This window comes from Euleptes europaea, chromosome 8, assembly GCF_029931775.1.
Source record: "Euleptes europaea isolate rEulEur1 chromosome 8, rEulEur1.hap1, whole genome shotgun sequence".
NCBI lineage: Eukaryota > Metazoa > Chordata > Lepidosauria > Squamata > Sphaerodactylidae > Euleptes > Euleptes europaea.
The window spans coordinates 9,519,831-9,542,767 of NC_079319.1; the positions used below are offsets into that span (position 1 = coordinate 9,519,831).

General features: G+C 45.7%; 1 non-coding gene across 1 annotated transcript; it reads right to left on the reverse strand.

Moving 5' to 3' along the window:
• Positions 1-13,309: 13,309 nt before the first annotated feature.
• On the reverse strand, positions 13,310-13,414 carry LOC130482201 (U6 spliceosomal RNA). Its single transcript, XR_008933495.1, has one exon. It is a non-coding gene; the product is annotated as a U6 spliceosomal RNA (small nuclear RNA).
• Between the last annotated feature and the right edge of the window lie 9,523 nt (positions 13,415-22,937).

Genomic DNA, 22,937 nt, shown 5'->3' on the forward strand with positions numbered 1-22,937 from the left:
GGCAGAAGTATACAGAATATGCAGCACAGACAAGATAGTAGGGGCATAGATTGGAATTTTGGAGTCTGTCTTTGCATTTATGGAAAACAAAACAATGGCCCACAGACTGCAAACGATCCATTTACATTCCAATTCCCAAGAAAGGAGACATCAAAGATTGCAGCAACTATCGGACCATCGCATTAATTTTTCATGCAAGTAAAGTGATGCTCAAAATCTTACAGCAAAGGCTGTTACCATATATGGAACGAGAAATGCCTGATGTTCAAGCTGGTTTCAGAAAAGGAAGAGGCACTAGAGACCATATTGCAAATATACGCTGGTTACTGGAGCATACAAGAGAATTTCAGAAGAAAATCAGCTTTTGATTGTGTGTGTGGATCATGAAAAGCTATGGCTGGTTTTAAAGGAAATGGGTGTGCCACTACATCTGATCGTTTTGATGCGCAACCTGTACTCTGGACAAGAGGCCACATAACAGAATATGGAGAAACGGAATGGTTTCCAATTGGCAAAGGTGTCAGACAAGGATGTATTTTATCTCCCTATCTCTTCAATCTATATGCAGAACATATAATTAGGAAAGCTGGATTAGATTTAGATGAAGGTGGAGTGAAAATTGGAGGGAGGAACATTAATAATTTGAGATATGCTGATGACACTACATTATTGGCAGAAAATAGTGAAGATTTGAAATGACTACTGCTGAAAGTTAAAAGAGAAAGTGCCAAAGCAGGACTACAGCTGAACATCAAGAAAACAAAAGTAATGACTACAGGAGAATTACACAACTTTAAGGTTGACAATGAGGAAATTGAAATGGTTCAAGACTTTCTATTCCTTGGCTCCACCATCAACCAAAAGGGAGACTGCAGCCAAGAAATCAGAAGGAGATTGAGACTGGGAAGGGCAGCTATGAAGGAGCTAGAAAATATTTTGAAGTGTAAGGATGTGTCACTGGCCACCAAGACTAGATTAATTCATGCCATCGTATTCCCTATTACTATGTATGGGTGTGAAAGCTGGACAGTGAAGAAAGCTGATAGGAAGAAAATAGATTCCTTTGAAATGTGGTGTTGGAGGAGAGGGTTATGGATTCCGTGAACTGCCCCCCCCCCCAAAAAAAAATCAGTGGGTTATAGATCAAATCAAGCCTGAACTGACCCTAGAAGCTTAACTGACTAAACTGAGGCTATCTTATTTTGGTCACGTCATGAGATGACAAGAGTCACTGGAAAAGATAGTCATGCTAGGAAAAGTTGAGGGCAGCAGGAAAAGAGGAAGACCCAACAAGAGATGGATTGCCACAGTCTTCATTTTGCAAGATCTGCACAAGGCTGTCAAAGATAGGACATTTTGGAGGACTTTCATTCATAGGGTCGCCATGAGTTGGAAGCGACTTGACGGCACTTAACACACACACACTTTGCATTTATGATTCATAAGGGTCAGCCAAAAATATCGTTGGGTTGTTCAATCAAAGCATGCGGTGGAAATGAGCAGTGAAGGAGACGTCTGGCCTGAACTCCTGAAGGCATATTGCTAGGGATTCCAGATGCTACTAGAGAGCTTCTCTCATTTTCCAACTGATTAAGCAGACTGGGCAATGTGAAACGCAACCCCAACTCCCTAGTCTATCAGCGTGCAAGATAAAGGCTTGAACTGCAGCAAAGCAGCATGGATCAGCATTGAGAGGGATACACCAAGAAGCATTAGGGAGGCTGCTGATTCTATGCCAGTTGTAAGGATGTGGTGCATGGGCAGCTCGTCCATACTCTGATTATTGCTCAGCTGAGATCTGGAAGAGGGCCATGGCTCAGTGGTAGAGCCTCTGCTTGACATGCAGAAGGTCCCAGGTTCAGTCCCCAGCATCTCCAGTTAAAGGGACTAGGCAAGCAAGTGATGTGAAAGACCTCTGCCTGAGACCCTGGAGAGCCGCTGCAGGTCTCAGCAGACAATACTGACTTTGATGGACCAAGGGTCTGATTCAGTAGGAGGCAGCTTCATGTGTTCATGTGTTCAAGAAGAGAGCGAGGACTAGGATTGCCAGGTCTCTCTTCCCAACTGGCGGGAGGTTTTTGGGGTAGAGCCTGAGGAGGGCGGGGTTTAGGGAGGGAAGGGACTTCAATGCCATAGAGTCCAATTGCCAAAGCAGCCATTTTCTCCAGGTGATCTGACTGGGATCCGGCCACAGACCTGGGAAGGCCATCCCCAATTCACCTTCTCACCACCGATCCTGTCCCACATGGCTTTTGACAATGATGGTCCTGTGATACCCAGCATACAGTGGGTGGCCATAGGGGGAACCTTTTTTCTTCTTCCTCAGCAGAAAAGCTGGTTGGATTGCCCAACCCTGTCAGTAGTGTGAAGAATAGAGTTGCCAACCCCAGGGTGATGGCTGGAGATTTGGGATTACCAGAGTTGCCAGCTCTGGGCTGGGAAATACCTGGATATTTTGGGGGTGGAGCCTGAGGAGGGCATGGCTTGGGGAGGGGACTTCAATGCTATAGAGTCCAATTGCCAAAGCGGACATTTTCTCCAGGTGAACTGATTTCTATCAGCTGAAGATGGGTTGTAATAGCGGGATATCTCCAGCCATAACCTGGAGGTTGGCAACCCTAGAGATTACGCTTGATCTCCAGGCAACACAGATCAGTTCTCCTGGAGACAAATGGCTGCTTTGGAAGGTGGACTCTGTGGCGTTATATCCCATTGAAGCCCTCCCCTCCCCAAACCCCACCCTTCACAGCCTCCACCCCCCAAATCTCCAAGTATTTTACAATCCAGAGGTGGCAACCCTGGAGAAGCATACCACAGTAATCAAAATCGATCTTACGTACACATGTATACATGAAGCTGCCTTATGCTGACTCAGACTCTTGGTCCATCAAAATCAGTACTGTCTACTCAGACCGGCAGCTGCTCTCCAGGGTCTCAGGCAGAGGTCTTTCACATCACCTACTTGCCTAGTCCCTTTAACTGGAGATGCCGGGGATTGAACCTGGGACCTTCTGCATGCCAAGCAGATGCTCTACCACTGAGCCCCTCCCTTAGTCCACCACTGATTTCTGGGAATAATTTCCCATTCGACTAATAATCTAAAACGTGTTTTGCTTACACGCTCTCCTGTATTGTGCATCTCCTGTCTTACATTATTGCCAAATGAATTGGTTTAGTTCCCATATGTCCCAGTGTCCATTACGAGCCAATCCTTCCCAATTCATTTAGGTGGGTCTCGCGCAGATTTTCAAAAGGCCCCTTTCATTCCTCTTGCCAGGGCTTCACGTTGCCAAAGCTGGAGGTATTGATCTCTCGGGTGTTGTCCTTCAAAATGGAAATGACTGTGAATGTACGCCATTGCCAAGCGGTCTCAATCCTTTTCTAAAAAAGAGCTTTTCGATTCCTCCTTTGTCAAAAAACAAGATGACAAAAAACGACCCGGAAAACAGAAAAGCTCGCCTAAACATTGAGTCATTCAGCCCCGCTGCGGTCAGGAGGGGGGTCTCACGGTGTGTCATTACATGCGCCTTTGGGCTGCATAATCATGATGTTGCGGGCGTAGAACAAGATGCTCTGATAAGCATGGAATTAGCATGAAGAAATGCTGCTGAGAATTCTCGGAGGACTGGTACCCAACGCCAGATAACTTCTGGAACACAAGAATCACAAATGACTCTCAAAGGGGAGAGAAAGGAACCGCTTTTAATGTAACTCTACAGTTTGTTACCAGGACAGAACACAAGAGTTTGGTGGCTGGGGTTGCCAACCTCCAGGTACTGAACAAATCACTATAGCCAAATACTCAAAAAGTGTAATAAGCATAAGCAAACATCACATAATATACAGTAACTGTCAATCCAAGGTAAGTGTCTGCAAGAGAGTAACAATCAATCCAAAGGTGAGTGTCTACAAAAGAGTAACAGTCAAGAGTTTGGTGGCTGGGGTTGCCAACCTCCAGGTACTGAACAAGAGTTTGGTGGCTGGGGTTGCCAACCTCCAGGTACTGAACACAAGAGTTTGGTGGCTGGGGTTGCCAACCTCCAGGTACTGAACAAATCACTATAGCCAAATACTCAAAAAGTGTAATAAGCATAAGCAAACATCACATAATATACAGTAACTATCAATCCAAGGTAAGTGTCTGCAAGAGAGTAACAATCTATCCAAAGGCGAGTGTCTACAAAAGAGTAACAGTCACAGTCAATCCAGCTTGGAAGTCTTCAAAAGAAGAGAAGGTAAACAGGGATACGATCATACAACCATGTACTGGAGAATGAATACCCTTGTTTGGCAATCATAAGATATGAAATATTAATTCTACATGGTATGCTTCTTTTCTTCCTCCCTATGGGAGATTATTACCACTGGCTTTGAAAGCTTGCATTGAAACAAGTGTACTTGTTAAGACTCAAACTAAACGGGACTGAGGAAGACTTGAAATGATCGTATCCCTGTTTACCTTCTCTTCTTTTGAAGACTTCCAAGCTGGATTGTCTGTGACTGTTACTCTTTTGTAGACACTCACCTTTGGATTGATGTTACTCTCTTGTAGACACTTACCTTGGATTGATAGTTACTGTATATTATGTGATGTTTGCTTATGCTTATTACACTTTTTGAGTATTTGGCTATAGTGATTTGTTCTGTACTTATTTTCTAACCTTAGGTACTAGTACAAAGGTGTTAATCTTTGATTACTAAACCTCCAGGTACTAGCTGAAGATCTCCTGCTATTACAACTGATCTCCAGCTGATAGAGATCAGTTCACCTGGAGAAAATGGCTGCCTTGGCAATTTGGCTCTATGGCTTTGAAACCCCTCTGGCATCCCCTAAGTGGAAATAAAGCGGCTGGAAACAGCAGCCCAGCCAATTCTGCAGGCCACGATCTAGCTGAGGGGTCCCCAAACCTTTTGAGCCTGCGGGCACCTTTAGACTTGATGAGGACAACCATAAAATGGCTGCCACAAGAGCTGAAGCCAACCACAAAATGTCAGGGAAGGAGGTCATGCATAACTCTAATAGTTAGGGTTACCAACTTCCAGGTGGTGGCTGGAGATATCCTGCTATTATAACTGATCTATGGCACTGAAGACCCTCGCCTCTCCAAATCCCCCTTCCTCATGCTCCGCCCCCAAAATCTCCAGGTATTTCCCAACCCAGAGCTGGCAACCCTACTAACAGTACCTCTTCAACATTCCAGGCAGGAGCTCTGTTTGACAGGATGCCTTTTAAAAAATGAACATACTGTGTAAAAATTTTTTTCTTGCGCTTTCCTTCAGTCACGCAGTAAAGATCCTTGTTCTGTAGTGGCAGCTGCTGATGAAGCAACTTTAAAAACCAACCAACCTGCACAGCCGATCAGTATTGTCGGTATTGTCTGTTCAATCTGACAATGGATTTCCAAGATCTTTGGCACAGAAGGGTCTTCAACATCACCTACTACCTGGTCATAAAAACAAGAGCATAAGAAAGGCCGTGCTGGATCAGACCAAGGCCCATCAAGTCCAGCAGTCTGTTCACACAGTGGCCAACCAGGTGCCTCTTGGAAGCCCACAAGCAAGACAGCTGCAGCAGCACCATCCTGCCTGTGTTCCAAAGCACCTAATATAACAGGCATGCTCCTCTGATCCTGGAGAGAATAGGTATGCATTCATGACTAGTATCCGTTTTGACTAGTAGCCGTGGATACCTCTCTCTTCCATGAACATGTCTACGCCCCTCTTAAAGCCTTCCAAGTTGGCAGGGAGTTCCTGGGGCAGGGAGTTCCACAATTTAACTATGCGTTGTGTGGTCCTTTGAACTGGAGGTGCCAGAGGTTGAACCTGGGACCTTCTGCGTATCAAGCAGATTCTCAGCCACTCAGCTACAGCCCCAACTTATTGCTTGGCTCTCAAAGTTAGGCATAAAATTGTTCTCTATCCCTGTCTGAAATTCCAAAACTAGCTTTATTTATTTATTTAGGTCATTTATAGTCTGTGGATTACACAGGCCGAGACAATTTAAAATGAGATGTAGTGGTTAAAATGTCGGATCAAGAGCTGGGAAACCCAGGTTCGAATCCCCACTCTTGCTGGGTGACCTTGGGCCGGTCACACACTCTCAGCCCTGACCCTGGCTAGTATTTGGATGGGAGGCCTCCAAGGAATACCAGGGTCATGGAGGCAGGCAATGGCAAACCACCTCCCAACGTCTCTTGCCTTGAAAACCCCGCCAGGGGTCACCATAAGTCAGGTGTGCTAGGCCAGGTCGTCTCAGGTTACTGCCGGCTACTGGTCTTGAGAGCAGGCTGTTATTTCAGGAATGCAGGAATCCGGGGGAGTCCCGCTGGGAGCTGGAAACCAAAATAAAGTCGGTGTGCAGAGGCGAAGTCCGGTCAGAAGTCCGTTTATCAAAGTCTAGGAGCGTCAGCAACAAAAGTCAGAGATCCTTTTGCAACAATTGCTTTTGCAACATCTGTCTGTTCCAAGCCTGGGTTTAAGCTGTTTCTCTTTGCCTTCGTTCTCATCCTCAGACAACTCACAGTCTTGGAGGCGTCTCCTTAGTGCCTGTAGGCGCGCACTTCTCCTTTTACTTTGCAACTCCATTCTCCCTATTTGCCTGTGCTGTTTAATGGCTTCAGGTGAGCTGGGTGGGTCCTGCTTCTGTGGAGTTGCAGCTGCGTCTGGTTGTGTCGAAGGAGGTGATTCTGTGTTTACTTCCAATTCCTCAGCAGGGCTGGTGTTTACTCCTACCTGTTGTCCTTCGCCCTGCCCTGCATTCTCAGCTGCCTGAGGTGCAATGCCCGTTATTTCTCCCTGCTCAGGCTCTTCCTCTGATGATGCTTCGCCTGTTGAAGTCTGGGCCATGGCATCAGGTGTGACTTGAAGGCAAAAAACAAAGGGGGTTAAATGTTGGGTGCTCCGGGATAAAACCATTGTGGAACCAACATGAGAGCAAGTTATCCATCCTTACCAACCCTCACCTTAAAGAAAGATGAGAAGATGAAGGGAGAAGACGAGATTCACACAATCCCCTTTCCCCAATTCAGTGAAAGTAGTAGCAGACACAAGTCCCGTATCCATGACTCGCTGCTACGGAGTTTATTACCTCCCACTGTATTATTTTAATAACCTGCTGGCAAGAGAGAGCAACTGATCAATTTACCTTAGAGCTTTAATCAATAAATGCCAACAACTCTGGGATTTATGAACTACCCAGTAACAACGTTGTGGTATTTCTGGAGTGCGGCTGGGAATCTTTGCTTGGAAGAGAAGATGACGCCAGAGCTTGGCCGAGACCCCCTGTGTTTGAGTCGTTGGGCTTTACAACGTTGTTCCATGTCACACCGAAAAGAGATTCTCTGTGCCTGCTATATGAGATATGCATGTTGAATGTTCCTAAGGATAATATCTTTTTACAACAACTGCATCATTAGTGTGCATAGTATTTTGCAGAAGAGTCAACCCCGCTGTACCTGAGGCTTTGGAGAAGTGCTGTTAGTTAGAGTAGAAAGTTCCCCATACATCCATGATATGCTTCATGTGTTGAGCTGCCAGCTCTGGGTTGGGAAATTCCTGGAGATTTGGGTGTGAAGCCTGAAGAGGGTGGGGTTTGGGGAGGTGGGAGAACTATGCAGCATATAGGGTTCCAACCTCCAGGTAGTAACTTAAGATCTCCCACTATTACAACTGATCTCCAGCAGATAGAGGTCAATTCACCTGGAGAAATTGGACTCTATGGCATTGAAGTCCCTCCCCTCCCCAAACCTCACACTCCTCAGGTTCTTCCCCAAAAATCTCAAGGTATTTCCCAACCTGGAGCTGGCGACCCTAGTGGGGTATATTGCTTTAGACTCCATGCTCCAAAGCAGCCATTTTCTCCAAGGAACTGATCTCTGTATCTTGGAGATGAGTTGTAATCCCAGGAGGTCTCCAGGAACCACCTGGAGATTGTCAACCCTAACTGGTATGTGAAATAGAGTTGTTCAGAAGGGCATTCTTATAAAGAACATAGGGCTATAGTAGAATAGAATGGTTCAGAAAGGTACTTTTATAAAGGGAACAGGAATGTGGTCGATGCTACTGTGTATTGTACGTATCTATTTGTATGCTTTTTTCTTACTCCATGTGTATGGGCAACTATCAATCTGTAAGTGATACGAATACCGTGGACCTCAAAAAATAAATAAATAAGTGGGTTCTAGATCAAATTAAGCTTGAACTGTCCCAACAAGCTGAAGAAGAAGAAGAAGAGTTGGTTTTTATATGCCGACTTTCACTTCCACTTAAGGAAGAATCAAACTAGCTTACAATCACCTTCCCTTCCTCTCCCCACAACACACACCCTGTGAGATAGGTGGGGCTGAGAGAGTGTGACTAGCCCAAGGACACCCAGCAGGCTGCATGTGGAGGAGTGGGGAAACCAGCCCGGTTCACCAGATTAGCCTCCACCGCTCATGTGGAGGAGTGGGGAATCAAACGCGGTTCTCCATATTAGAGTCCACCACTCCAAACCTCCGCTCTTAACCACTACACCACGCTGGCTCTCTAACAGAACAGAAAACAGCAGGCATAAAAGTGTGTGCGTGTGCGTGTGTGTGAGAGAGAGAGAGAGAGAGAGGGAGAGCATATCTTTGCCAATGCATTCTGCAAAGAGCTTATTACACATAACGTCCAAAACTAATCAATAGTACTATTGATTGTACATGGTGTTACTCAGATATTATGTCTGGGAAATTAAAGAATTCAGAACATTGTTTGCTGTAGGGCAAGAGATTGAAAGGGGAGCACAATCTACTAAAGGGAGGGAGATAACCTTGTCATTTGTTTATTGACATCGCTCCAGGCCACCCTGACAAGGACGGAGGTTACAGCCCATCATCTATGCCATCAGGACAGAGTACTGGCAGAATGCCCCAATGCAATTTTGGGACTTCTTCTACTCATTAGTGAAATTCCTAAGTCTGGATTTCAGTGGTTCTGGAGCAGGCAGTATTGTATAAGCCCACGGTTACAACATATCTAGCTGCTTACAATTAGAGGTATATGAGCAGGGGACCCATGAGGCGATGTGGGGAGGCATCCAATTTCTCCTTCTGTCCTCTTTCCCACTGTATTACCCTTTCCCCCTTCTCCAGCAGCCCCCGTAGCCTCTTCCCTATCCCTGCTTCCTTCTCTGCCACCCACACATCTACCTTTATCTGCCTCCCCCCCCCGTCTTCATCTTTCCCTTTTATCTCCACCTGGCAACTTCTCCCCTTTTCTTCTCTCCCACACTCCTACCTACCAGTTCTCTTCTCTCCCCTCACTCCCAGCTTCGCCTCCTTCTATCCTTTCTCTCCTTTCTTCTCCACCCCCTTCTGTCTTATTTCCTTTTTCAGTCACTCCCTCCCCAGGGCTGGATTGGCCAATATGTCCACTGGGAAAAACCCCACATAAGCTGCCAAGTTGTGTGGTAGTGAGTGACCCAGAGGCTGCCACCAGGCCCTGGTCAGTTGAGCGAGTTGTGTGGTAGTGAGTCACCTGTGCAAATCATGTATTGTATTGTGTGGAGAGGGTGGGTTACACTGTGGCCACCACCAGACCCTGGCAAGTTGTGTGGTAGCAAGAAGGAGGAGGAGGAGGATTTTATACCCTACTTTTCTCTACCTTTAAGGAGTCTCAAACTGGTTTACAATCACCTGCCCTTCCCCTCCCCACAACAGACACCTTGTGAGGCAGGCGAGGCTGAGAGAGTTCGGAGAGAACTGTGACTAGCTCAAGGTCACCCAGCAGGATTCGTGTGGAGAAATGGGGTATCCAACCTGGTTCTCCAGATTTGAATCTGCCACTCATGTAGAGCTGCCACCAAGCTAGGGTTGCCAGGTCCCCCCTCTCTACCGGTGGGAGGTTTTGGGGGCAGAGCCTGAGGAGGATGGGGTTTGGGAGGGGAGGGACTTCAATGCCATAGAGTCTAATTGCCAAAACGGCCTTTTTCTCCTGATGAACTGATCTCTATTGGCTGGAGATCAGTTGTAATAGCAGGAGATCGCCAGCTATTACCTGGAGGTTGGCAACCCTACACCAAGCCCAGCAGTGCTGTAAAGATTGGCCAGGTTGACGTGTTGTGGCCACTACCAAGCCTGAGTCACAGAGTAGCAAAACGCCCAGGTGAGTTGTTCAGTGGCTGGCCTCAGGCGAGTCATGGTGGCCACCATTGGGTCCAGGCGAGTTGATGAAAATGTGAGGTGGCTGTCATCGGGGTTCAGGAGATGGGGGATTGTCATCGGACACATGGCGGAAAGATGCTTGGGCAAGTTGGTGGTTGTCTCCAGAACTGGGCAAGTCACACAAGTTGTACTGTGGCAAATTGGCCAGTGGCCATCAAGCTCAGATGAGTCAGTGGTTAATCTCCTGGGTGAGCAGCCTCTGTTGGGCCTGGGTAGAGTTGCCAGCTCCAGGTTAGGCAATACGAGATTCGGGGATGTATCCTGAATGGGGTATAAAGCCATACGGTCTACCTTCTGAAGCAGCCATTTTTTCCAGGGGAACTTATCTCTTGTTGCCTGGAGATAGGGCTGCCAGGTCCCTCTTCACCACCGGCGGGAGGTTTTTCGGGCGGAGCCTGAGGAGGGTGGAACTTGGGGAGGGGGCGGACTTCAATGCCATAGAGTCCAAATGCCAAAGCAGCCATTTTATCCAGGGGAACTGATCTCTGTTGGCTGAAGATCAGTTGTAATCGGGCACATGGTGGAAAGATGCTTGGGCAAGTTGGTGGTTGTGAATTTTGTGTGCATTTTGGTTTAACTACCTGGAGACTAGCAACCCTACTGGCACCCCTAGTTACATTCCTTTGTTTTCAAGGGAACTATTCATGATGAAGCTTTCACGGATTGTGCCCAAGTAATGTACAATTTCGAGAGAAATTAAAACACACTTTAATTTAAAAGTATGGGTGCCCCTCACCTCCTTGCATACCAAGATTTTTTTTTTAAAAAAACCGCTTGTCAAACTAGGCTGTTTTCTGTACAAAATGGCAGTTAATTAGCATTCCCTAAGAACTGAGGCTAAATTGTAATGGCAGGATGATTATGGGAGCAGATCCATCAGCTCTCTTTCAAAGACGTTCTCCGCTCAGTCCTGTTAACATACTTGCAAATCACTCCGTAAAAGCTCTAGAAAGTTGCAGGTGAGTATATTAGAAAAGGCACACTTTGTTATCTGGGCAGCTTCTCACTGCATTAGTGTAATTCTGTATTAGCGTTCATTTTATCAACCACAGAATGTTCTTTTTGAGGAGCAACGCATGTGGCTTTTAGCAGAAATTGATACTATTATGAGACTGCTCATTTCTCTACGGGCTTGCTTTGTGCGTGAGTTAAGAAGCACTTTCTGGAGTTCTGCTTCTGGCCAAGAGGAAATTAAATATGGGGGAAAGATGCAGTTAAGAGTAGACAGGGAAAAACCGCATGGCTTTTAAAAACGCAAAGGCATTTCTGCATTTTGAAATGATGAATATAAAGGCCATGATTCAGGAGAACCCTACATTGTGTCTATGAAATTAGCTTCTTGGTATCTCCCAAAACTTACTAAAACATTCAGGAAGGCCATTCTGTAAAACAAGGGCCACTGCTGAGAACTAGGGTTGCCAACCTCCAGGTGGAGAGAGTCCCTTGAAGCTACCCTGAAAATTTGGGAATTCTACCTCCAAAAATGCCTCCCCCAGAGCTCATTAAAAAATTTCCCATAGGGAAAAGCCTGGGGAAAGCCGAAGCCGAAAAAAGCTGAATGTCTATTCAGCTGATTCGGTGATTGGTTAATCAGCTTTGGCTTTATTCCAAGGTTTTGGTATCCAGTAAAGCTGAAACCCGAATATTGCCGAAACGGCTAATTTCGGGTTTACTTTTGGTTCGGCTTTATCGATATGCAAAACCCTAAACAGATGTTATCCAAGCAAAATCCTGGGATAGAATCCTCTATCGGGATTACCTCCTGTTAGGGTTGCCAACCTCCAGGTAATAGCAGAAGATCTCCTGCTATTACAACTAATCTCCAGCCAATAGAGGTCAGTTCACTTCACCTGGAGAAAATGGCTGCTTTGGCAATCGAACTCTATGGGATTGACGTTCCTCCCCTCCCCAAACCCCGCCTTCCTCAGGCTCTGCCCCTAAAATCTCCCGCCAATGGCAAAGAGGGACCTGGCAACCCTACCTCCTGTATGGATCATGCTGTGGGGTTTATATTAAGTTGTGGAGTGCTGCTTCCTCATCACAGGCACACCTTGTGAAATGGACATGCGCATTTAATCGCCTATCCCTGCCCTCGTGCTGTTTCCCTACATGGCAGGGAGATCTGCGAAGGACAGTTGTTGTATTTGAAGCCCGTAACAAGCCTGAGGGGAGACTCTTTGGCAGCATCCTCGCTGAGCTGCTGGTGTCACGTCGAAACACAGCCCTCTCCAAACGATTCCCCTATGAACAGTTCCATTATCATCATCTTTGTGCTACCCTCATTAGGCGATTTCAGGAGAAAAGTAAACATGTTCGAAACGTTGGCAAGGATACTTTGGCATGGATGCCGAGGTATAATCAGTAAAAGTGGGCCGAGTTTTGAATGCATATTGCTATTGTTGAGCAGATGGCCAGCACAAAGCTTCTGCCGGTTTCTCGAGTTGAGAAGTGAATTGAGCAATTACCTATTGAATTTTCCAGTGGAAGAAATGATGGATATTGATCTCCCTGGGCATGATGCTAAGGAGCACAGCATCTATCACTTGGCGGCCGTAATTGTATTCTGTTTAGACAGGGCTGATTTAGGGTACATGAATTAATAATACCCACACATACACAGGGATGACAGTTTAAAGGAGACAGTAAGAGCTGTGAACTGGAAGACTCAAAACTTAGAGTAAAAATCTCACAAGACTTGCAACTTTTCTAAATGCATAATGAAACATATCTGCTATGGATCTCCCAGAATTACAAGTGTTCTCCAGACTGCAGAGAACAGTTCCCTTGGCAAAAACGGCTGCTTTGGAGGGTGGATTCTATGGCATTATAACCCACTGAGTAGGGTTGCCAGCTCCGGGTTGAGAAATACCTGGAGATTTGGGGGTGGTGGAGCCTGAGGAGGGCAGGGTTTGGAGAAGGGAGGGACTTCAATGCCATAGACTCCAATTACCAAAGCGGCCATTTTCTCCAGGTGAACTGATCTCTAACTGCTGGGGATCAGTTGTAATAATAGGAGATCTCCAGCCACCACTTGGAGGCAGGCAACCCTACCACTGAGGTCCCTCCTGTCCCCAAACACCACTCTTCCCAGGTCCACCCCCAAAATCACCAGGAATTTTCCAATGCGGAGCTGGCAACCCTAGACTGAAATTGTATATTTTGCGCAGGGGCCATGCTAATCTTCTCTGTATCGTTCCAATTTTAGTATATGTGCTGCCGAAGCGAGCCATATATATTTTGCTTGGCTGCTAAGCTCATCTTTATAGCCAATGAAAGGAATCAAGATAGCCAATGAGAGTTAAACAGGGGCTAGGCTATTAATGTCTACCAAATTCAGGAAAGAGGGACATTTCAGCATAACAAGCCCGGTTGAGGCTGTTATCAGGTAACTGTTTTAAGTTAGTATTTATTGCCTTAAGCCCTGCGTGGCAGCCTTATTTTCTGGCGGGTGTGTTCTGCAACACACCAGCATACATATTTTTGTTTCCCTATGGAGTCACATTTGCTAATTGCTTAAAAAAAAATAGAATCATTACTCCAATGGTTAATCTCTCCTTTTCATTTGTATGTATGAGCCTCATGCTGCTTTTTTCATTAGTCTATACTATTTCAGCATAGGTTTCTCGTTTCCTTAGTTCACCACCTGGAGATTGGCAACCCTAGGGATGGAGCCTGGGGAAGGCAGGGTTTGGGGAGGGGAGTAGGGTTGCCAGGTCCCTCTTCTCAACCGGCGGGAGATTTGGGGGGCGGAGCCTGAAGAGGGCGGGGTTTGGGGAGGGGAGGGACTTCAATGCCATAGAGTTCAATTGCCAAAGCGGCCATTTTTCTCCAGGTGATCTGATCTCTATCGGCTGGAGATAGGTTGAATTAGCAGGAGATCTCCTGCTACTACCTGGCAGTTGGCAACCCTAGAGGGGAGGCATCTCTGTGGGGTATAATGCCAGAGACTCCACCCTCCAAAGCAGCCATTTTCTCCAGGGGAACTGATCTGTATCGTCTGGAGCTCACTTGTAATTCCAGAGTGTTTGAGGAGTGCGCACCAATCAGTCTAAAGAGTTTTATTGGTTTTAGCGTCAAATTTTTCTGGGCTTTAATTATATTGTGCTTAATTGAAATTTTATGTAATAATGTTGTCCTGATTAATGACTGTTAGTCGCCCTGAGCCTGGCCTCGGCCAGGAAGGAGTGGGTTATAAATCTAATAAATAATAATAATAATTTCCAGGCTTCACCTGGAGGTTAGCAATTCTATTAGTATGGCAATTAAAGGAAGCAATACAACATGTTAAAAGCTGTTGCAATAGCGAAAACACTGTCTTTGAGATCAAGGAATCGACTTGCCCCTTTTTCAGGCAGTTACCACAAATACCCTACAAATCTATATTTGGGCAGTTGTATGGGGAAAGGGGGGGCTAATAGCATCTGTGAACTTATTTATAAGGGTGAGTCAAACCAGACATTCTGGGAAATGTGCAGCTGCCACCCAAAATAGCAGTTGCGCATCGGCTTCCTCTTCACTCTCCTCATATGAACATCTGGTAGAACTTCCTTGCTGCCAGGGCCCAGGCAGGGTCAAGAGCAATCCGAAGTCAAAGCCAGGTTACCTGCAGAGTTTGGTCTCAAGTAGTAAACGTAGTCCAAGAGAATAGTCAGAGTTCAATCCAGGGTCACAGGCACACAGCATTCAGAAACAGGTAGCAAAACGTGATCCATGAGAAAAGTCAGAGTCCAGTCCAGGGTCAGAAGCATACAGAGCTCAGAAACAGGTATCGTTGCTGTTCGCACCAGGTGGTAGCACAAGTTATTCCCACACTGGTCTGAATGCAAGTGCTTGCTTAAATAAGCCTAGGTGAACCAGCTATTGCTTGTTCCTTTGACTCAGCATTCCCAGCTGGCTGCAGCTCATTAGCCTCATTATTGTCAGCAGGGAGTGCCCTTCACTGGGCCTGCAGTCTAGCACTCCTTCTATGCTCATGTAGGAGTGCTCTGAATCTTTGGTGCCTCTGCTGCAGTGGCTTTGGGCTCTCTGGTAACCCTGCCTGGTTGCTTTAGCCTCCTTTATTCCGTTTCAGCCAGGATCGAACACAGTGTCGCTAAAGCGACCATGCGTTTTCGCCCTGAATGTATGCTGTAATCAATTTATCCTCCTCCTCTCCAGTGTGGTGTAGTGGTTAAGAGCGAAGGTTTCAATAATGGATACAATTCTATATCGAAAACATAGATATAATTATTAACTAATGTTCAGGTTTAGAATAGCTTATTAATTAAGATTTATGAAAATAGATTAGCCATCAAGTATCAACAGTTTTTAGAATACTAGTCAAACTCTGAATAAATATAGGGTAAAATAAACGGTCGAGTTAGCTTGGGCACTGGGAAAGTACAAATTGTAAAACTTTATCTGTCTTTTGCCTTTTCTTTTTTCTGTACCCCTTGTTAAAAATGAATAAATTATTATTATTTTTAAAAAAGAGCGTGGTATGGAGTGGTGGACTCTAATCTGGAGAACCAAGTTTGATTCCCCACTCCTCCACATGAGTGGTGGAGGCTAATCTGGTGAACAGGGTTGGTTTCCCCACTCCTACACTTGAAGCCAGCTTGGTGACCTTGAGCTAGTCAGCTTTCTCTGAACTCTCTCAGCCCCACCTACCTCACAAATAGGGTTGCCAGGTCCCTCTTCACCACCAGCAGGAGGTTTTTGGGGCAGAGCCTGAGGAGGGTGGGGTTTGGGGAGGGGAGGGACTTCAATGCCGTAGAGTACAATTGCCAAAGTGGCCACTTCCTCCAGGTGTACTGATCTCTATTGGCTGGAGATCAGTTGTAATAGCAGGAGATCTCCAACTAGTACCTGGAGGCTTGCAAACCTACTCACAAGGTGTCTGTTGTGGGGAGGAGAAGGGAAGGGGATTGTAAGCCAGTGTGATTCTTCCTTAAGTGGTAGAGAAAGTTGGCATACAAAAAACAACTCTTCTTCTTCTTCTCCCCAGGCTCCATCTCTAAAATCTCCAGGAATTTCCCAACCCAGAGCTCACCACCCTAGTGGTGCCATAGAGTCCACCCTCCAATGCAGCCATTTCTGCAACAGAACTGATCACTGGAGATCACCTGCAATTCTGGGAGATCGCCATGCCCCTCCTGGAGGTTGGCTACCTTAGAAGTGGCAGCAGGTGTGGCAAAACAGTTTGCAGCTGCAAATGTGCAGTTGTCTTTTCCCCCTTCTTTTCTTAAGAGAGCTGTTCAGATGCAGGTGAACAGTGTATAGAACATATAACCAGATTCACCCAGGTCCTGCTGGGGCTCAGCTCCCTATGGGAGCGTGGGAGAGGAAGAAGGTTGGTTTTTAGATGCCGACTTTCTCTACCACTTAAGGAAGAATCAAACCAGCTTACAATCACCTTCCCTTCCCCTCCCCATAGCAGACACCCTGTGAGCTGGGTGGGGCTGAGAGAGTGTGATTGGCCAATGGTCACCCATGAAGTGTGTAAGAGTGGGGAAACAAATCCAGTTCACCAGATTAGCGTCCGCCGCTCATGTGGAGGAGTGGGGAAACAAACCCGGTTCTCCAGATCAGAGTCCACCGCTCCAAACCACTGCTCTTAACCACTACACCATGCTGACTTGCACCAGAGCTGCCGAGATCCTTTTGGTCTGATCACAGTGCTACACTCCATGTTCCTTTGACAATCAATTAATTGCATTTGTTACTCGTGATAGATTAATTTTGGGGTGGTGTGCTGCTTTCCCGGTGATTACGCCTTGCATAATTACATTTACCTTGATGGTAAACTATTATTCATTTTTATACTGCTTGCTAATGAAGCAATGGAGGTGACTTAATAGGCACACATTTGATAAGTTCATAACGACTTGCGTAATTATTTGTACTCTAATTTGTTAAGATGAAAGTCACACACACACCCATATGTATGCTAGCTAAGCATATAACAAAGAGTTCGTTAAATGGTAGTGTTCTGTCTCAAGACCTAAATAGTGCCAATTTCACTAAATATTACTTAGGAACACTCATCTAGTAAAGTATTTCTTCCCATAGCTCACAGAAAACAGCAGTTATGATTCACTCTCCCAGAAACAAGGATGTTCAGGTTCCAGGATGTATTTGGAACCTGAATGTATATTATAGATTATAGTATATAAGACATTGTTATACGTTATAGTGTCTATAATAATAAAAGGATCTGTCCATCTGTGGCAGGCATAACTCATCAGGAAATAAAGCTAAGAGACTCAAACTTGGCTACCGGCTTCAGGAGGATGACAGAAGAAGAAGAAGAAGAAGAAGAAGAAGAAGAAGAAGAAGAAGAAGAAGAAGAAGAAGAAGAAGAAGTTGTTATATGCCGACTTTCTCTACCACTTAAGGGAGACTCAAACCGGCTTACAATCACCTTCCCTTCCCCTCCCCACAACAGACACCCTGTGAGGTAGGCGGGGCTGAGAGAGCTCTAAGAGAACTGTGACTTGCCCAAAGTCACCCATAAAGCTGGCTTCATGTGTAGGAGCGGGGAAACAAATCCAGTTCACCAGATTAGCCTCCGCCGCTCATGTGGAGGAGTGGGGAATCATTCAAACCCGGTTCTCCAGATCAGAGTCCACCGCTCCAAACCACCACTCTTAACCACAACACCATGCTGGAGAGAGATCCATGCCCCTGGAGAAAATGGCTGCATTGGAGGATGGACTCTAGGGCATTATGCCCTGCTGAGGTTCCTCCCCAAACTCTGGCATCCCCAGACTCTACCACCAAATCACTGGGAATTTCTCAATCTGGAGCTGGCAACCCTAGCTGTAGCAGGTGGGACAGGGAAATTTTTTCCATCAACTGTCATTTTTGAAATGCCAATTTCACAGAAACCAAGAATGAACGGAATAAACCTACTGGTGGTGAGCAGAACAGTATCATTCCCAGTCCAAAAGTATCTCCAGCATTACACTTTTGGAAGGTATATCAAATCAGAATATGAAATACTAGTTTTCTGCTCATTGCCCTCCACTAATATAATTGTGTCTTTTTTTTCCTTTTTATGTTCTCTGTCAAATATTTAATGTCTGCTTAGCACTCTTCATTGTGAAGTCCACTGGGGACAGTTTTTCATTAGAGGGACATCATCTCTTTGAATTTTTTTGTTCAATGACGGGAAACTGTCAGAAAAAGAGGCAATGTTTGTAGTGATGTTCTCTGTGTGCATTGAAATGGGAAGTGTCATTTTGCCGGTGGGTGGTCTGAATGCAGAGGTTGCTTCAAATGTCAAGAAAGCATTTGCTGAAAATAATTGCTCAATGGAATCTCCTGATAAATATGGATTATAACTGGCGGTTTCAAATGTCAGTTGAGAATGGCAAATAAAATGCGATGGACGTAGAAGTTTAACACTAATATAACACTTTAGAGCACGCTAGACAATATCCACCCTGACCTGGATGCCCCAGGATAGCACAAGCACATCAGATGTCAGAAGCTAAGCAGGGAAGTCCGGGGTTGCTATGCAGAGGCAGGCAATGGCAAACCACCTCTGTTCATCTCTTGCCTTGAAACCCCTACAGGGTCACCATAAGTGGTGAATTGACGACATTTCCAGCAACTTCATGCCTTGACCTGGATGGCCCAGGCTAGCCTGATCTTGTTAAATTTTGAAAGCTAAGCAGGGTCAGACCTGTCTAGTACTTGGATGGGAGACCACCAAGGAATACCAGGGTTGTTATGCAGAGGAAGGTAATGGCAAATCACCTCTGTTCATCTCTTGCCTTGAAAATCCTACAGCATTGCCATAAGTCGGCTGTTACTTGACGGCACTTTCCATCACCACTAGACAATTGGCCCAGACTAGCCCAATCTTATCAGCTCTCAAAAGCTAAGCGGGGTTGGCTCCGGTTAGTACACAGCATTGGTCAGGCTACACATACAGCATGTACACTGCATTGGTCAGGCCACACCTGGAGTATTGTGTGCAGTTCTGGAGGCCTCACTTCAAAAAGGATGTGGACAGAATCGATCAGGGGCAGAGGAGAGCGACAAGGATGATCAGGGGCCTGGAGACCAAGCCCAACAAGGAAAGGCTGATGGAGTTGGGAATGTTCAGTCTGCAGAAGAGGAGGTTGAGGGGGGCCATGATTGCTCTCTTTAAGTATTTGAAGGTCTGTCACTTAGAGGAGGGCAGGGAGCTGTTCCTGTTGGCAGCAGAGAATAGGACTTGCAATAATGGGTTTAAATTGCAGGCAGAAAGGTACCAAATGGATATTGGGGGGGGGGATTACAGTAAGAGTTGTTCGACAGTGGAATCAGCTCCCTGGGGAGGTGGTGAGCTCCCCCTCACAGGCAGTCTTGAAGCAGAGGCTGGATAAACACTTGTCAGGGATGCCTGAGGCTGATCCTGCATTGAGCAGGGGGTTGGACTAGATGGCCTGTATGGCCCCTTCCAACTCTATGATTCTACAATTCTACTTGGATGGGAGTCTACTAAGGAAGTTCAGGGTCGCTGTGCAGAGTCAGGCAATAGCAAATAACTGCTGTTTGTCTCTTGCCTTGAAAAGTCTATGGGGTCACCATAAAATGGCTGTGACTTGATGGCACTTTACACACAAACATACCCAGACAGTATTCTTGGCAGCTGATCCATTTGTTAACAGTCACTAGTATTCTGAGCCAAAGGCATTCACTTGAAGCCCTTTCAATAGTTAAAATCCCTCCCACCAGTTGTTTCCTTGGGAGCCAGCGTGGTGTAGTGGTTAAGAGTGGTGGTTTGGAGCGGTGGAGTCTGATCTGGTGAACCGGGTTTGATTCCCCACTCCTCCACACGAGCAGCGGAGGCTAATCTGGTGAACTGGGTTGGTTTCCCCACTCCTGCACATGAAGCCAGCTGGGTGACCTTGGGCTAGTTACAGCTCTGTTAGAGCTTTCTCAGCCCCACCTACCTCACAGGGTGTCTGTTGTGGGGAGGGGAAGGAAAGATGATTGTAAGCCGGTTGAGTCTCCCTTAAGTGGTAGAGAAAGTCGGCATATAAAAACCAACTCTTCTTCTTCTTAAATCACTCCTCCTGCATTAGTTCCTTAAAAACCCATTAGATTTTAACCTGTTTGAAAAATCTCCATGTCCATGGCCCAAGGTATATGTGATAGCCAATAATTTAAATTGAGCCTCGTATCTGATAGGCAGCCAGTGGAGTGACTGCAGAACGGGAATAATATGCCATCTGGCTCCTGATAATAGCCAGGCTGCCACATTCTGTACCAGCTGGAGTTTCTGAATTGATTTTGAGGGGAGACCAATGTACAATGCATTACAGTAGTCTAGTCTCGATGGCACCATGGCAGGGATCCAGGTGGCCAGCTCAGCCTTCTCAAGGTAAGGGGCCATTTTTTGAGCTATGCTGAGTTGGAAGAATGCCTTGTTTTGCAACTACATTGACTTGCTTCTCCAGCGATAACGTTGGGTCCGGTACAACCCAGAGGCTCTTTACTGAGTGGGCAAGGGTCAGCTGAACCCCATTGAAAGTGGGGAGCATTCCATCTTGAGTCCCAGAGAGAAAGGCGGACTATGAAGGAAGGAAGGAAGGAAGGAAGGAAGGAAGGAAGGAAGGAAGGAAGGAAGGATTAACTAAGGAACAAAGGAACGAATGACCAGGCAAAGTGCCTACTCAGGATCCATTTACATGCTATGGATAGGCTACTGTCTAAATTCCATGCATGAAAGTGCAACATCACTGCCTCCCCTCCCCCTGAAGCAGCCCCCAAATGCACCTTGAAAGGCTGGGAAGGGGACAGATATTGGGATGTTTTGGTTAATATAGCAGAGTTTGCCCAGTCATAGAGGCATGATATTGAGTGGAATAAATAAATCTCCCAAGAAGTACATTGCAAAAGGTAAAACTTACATTTATTCAAGTAGATTCAGTTCACATTCAGGTTGCAGTCGAAAGGAAAGAGAGAAGCCTAATCTAAAGAGTCCTTTCCCTATCACAAGTGGCCAGCTGATCCTTCTCAGCTCAGTTTTCCTTTGTTTGTCCCAACAGCCTTACTTGTAGGGTTGCCAGGTCCCTCTTTGCCACCAGCGGGAGGTTTTGGGGGTGGAGCCTGAGGAGGGCGGTGTTTGGGGCGTGGAGGGACTTCAATGCCATAGAGTCCAATGTCCAAAGTGGCCATTTTCTCCAGGTGAACTGTTCTCTATCAGCTGGAGATCAGTTGTAATAGCAGGACATCTTCTGCTATTACCTGGAGGTTGGCAACCCTACTTACTTGCACACTCTGCGGACTAATCCTGTTATCTGTGAATGGTGTCATTTAGTTGATGACATCACACTGCGGCATCTGATGTCATGAGCTTGCAAAGACTGGTCAACAGTGCTTGTAAATCCAGGTCCCTGTGAAAAATGGGAGCAGATGAAGACAGTGAGGACAAAGGAGGAAAATGATGCCAAGGAGAATCATGAGAATTACCGAAATTTCAAAAAAGTATTTGCCTAGATGCATATTTTGGCATATTTACCTGCACTTACCTTCCAGTGCTGAAAGAAGAGAATATTTGGCTCCACCAAGCACATAAAAAAGGAAGAACAGAAGATCTGTTTCACAAGTTCCAAGAAATCAAAGAGAAATTTAAAGCATGATTAGGCATGCTGAAAGATCAGCACAGTGCTACATTCACTGAATAGAACAAAATAAAGAAAAGATGGGAACAGTACAGAGACGAGATGAAAGGATGACAGATTCCTTCAAAGAAGAAACTTTTGAAGAAGAATCTACAGTTTTAGAAAGTGAAGTGAAAGCTGCATTGAGAGCAACCGAGGGAAACAAATCACCAGGAGCAGATGGGATATCAATAGAGCTATGTCAAGCCACAGAAATAGAGTCCATCAAAGTCTTAGCAAGAATATGCCAACAAATATGGAAAACAAAACAATGGTCCACAGACTAGAAATGCTCCATTTACATTCCAATTCCAAAAAATGGAGATGTCAAAGAGTGCAGCAACCATCAGACCATAGCATTAATTTCTCATGCAAGTAAAGTGATGCTCAAAATTGTACAACAAAGACTGTTACCATATATGGAACAAAAAATTCCAGATGATAAAGCTGGATTTAGAAAAGGAAGAGACACTAGAGATCATCGTCCAAATTTATGGAGGTTAGTGGAACATATGAGAGAATTTCAGAAGAAAATCAGCTTATGTTTAATAGAAATTGGTGTGCCACAACCTCTGATTGTTTTGATGCACAACCTGTACTCTGGACAAGAGGCTACTGTTAGGGCAGAATATGGAGAAACAGAATGGTTTCCAGTTGGCAAAGATGTCAGGCAAGGATGTATTTTATCTCCCTGTCTCTTCATTCTAAATGCAGAATATATCATAAGGAAAGCTGGTTTAGATTTAGATGAAGGTACAGTGAAAATTGGTGGAAGAAACATTAACAGTTTGAGATACGCAGATGACACCGCATTACTGGCAGAAAATAGCGAAGGCTTGAAATCACTCCTGATTAAGGTTAAAGCAGTAAATGCCAAAGCAGGATTACTGCTGAACATCAAGAAGATAAATGTAATGACTACTGGGGGATTACACAACTTTAAAGCTGATGATGAAGGACTTGAAATCGTTCAAGATTTTCTATTCCTTGGCTCCATCACCCATCAAAAGGGAGACTGCAACCAAGAAGTCAGAAGAAGATTGAGACTGGGAAGGGCAGCCATGAAGGAGCTAGAAAAAAATTCTGAAGGGTAAGGATGTCGCTGGCAACC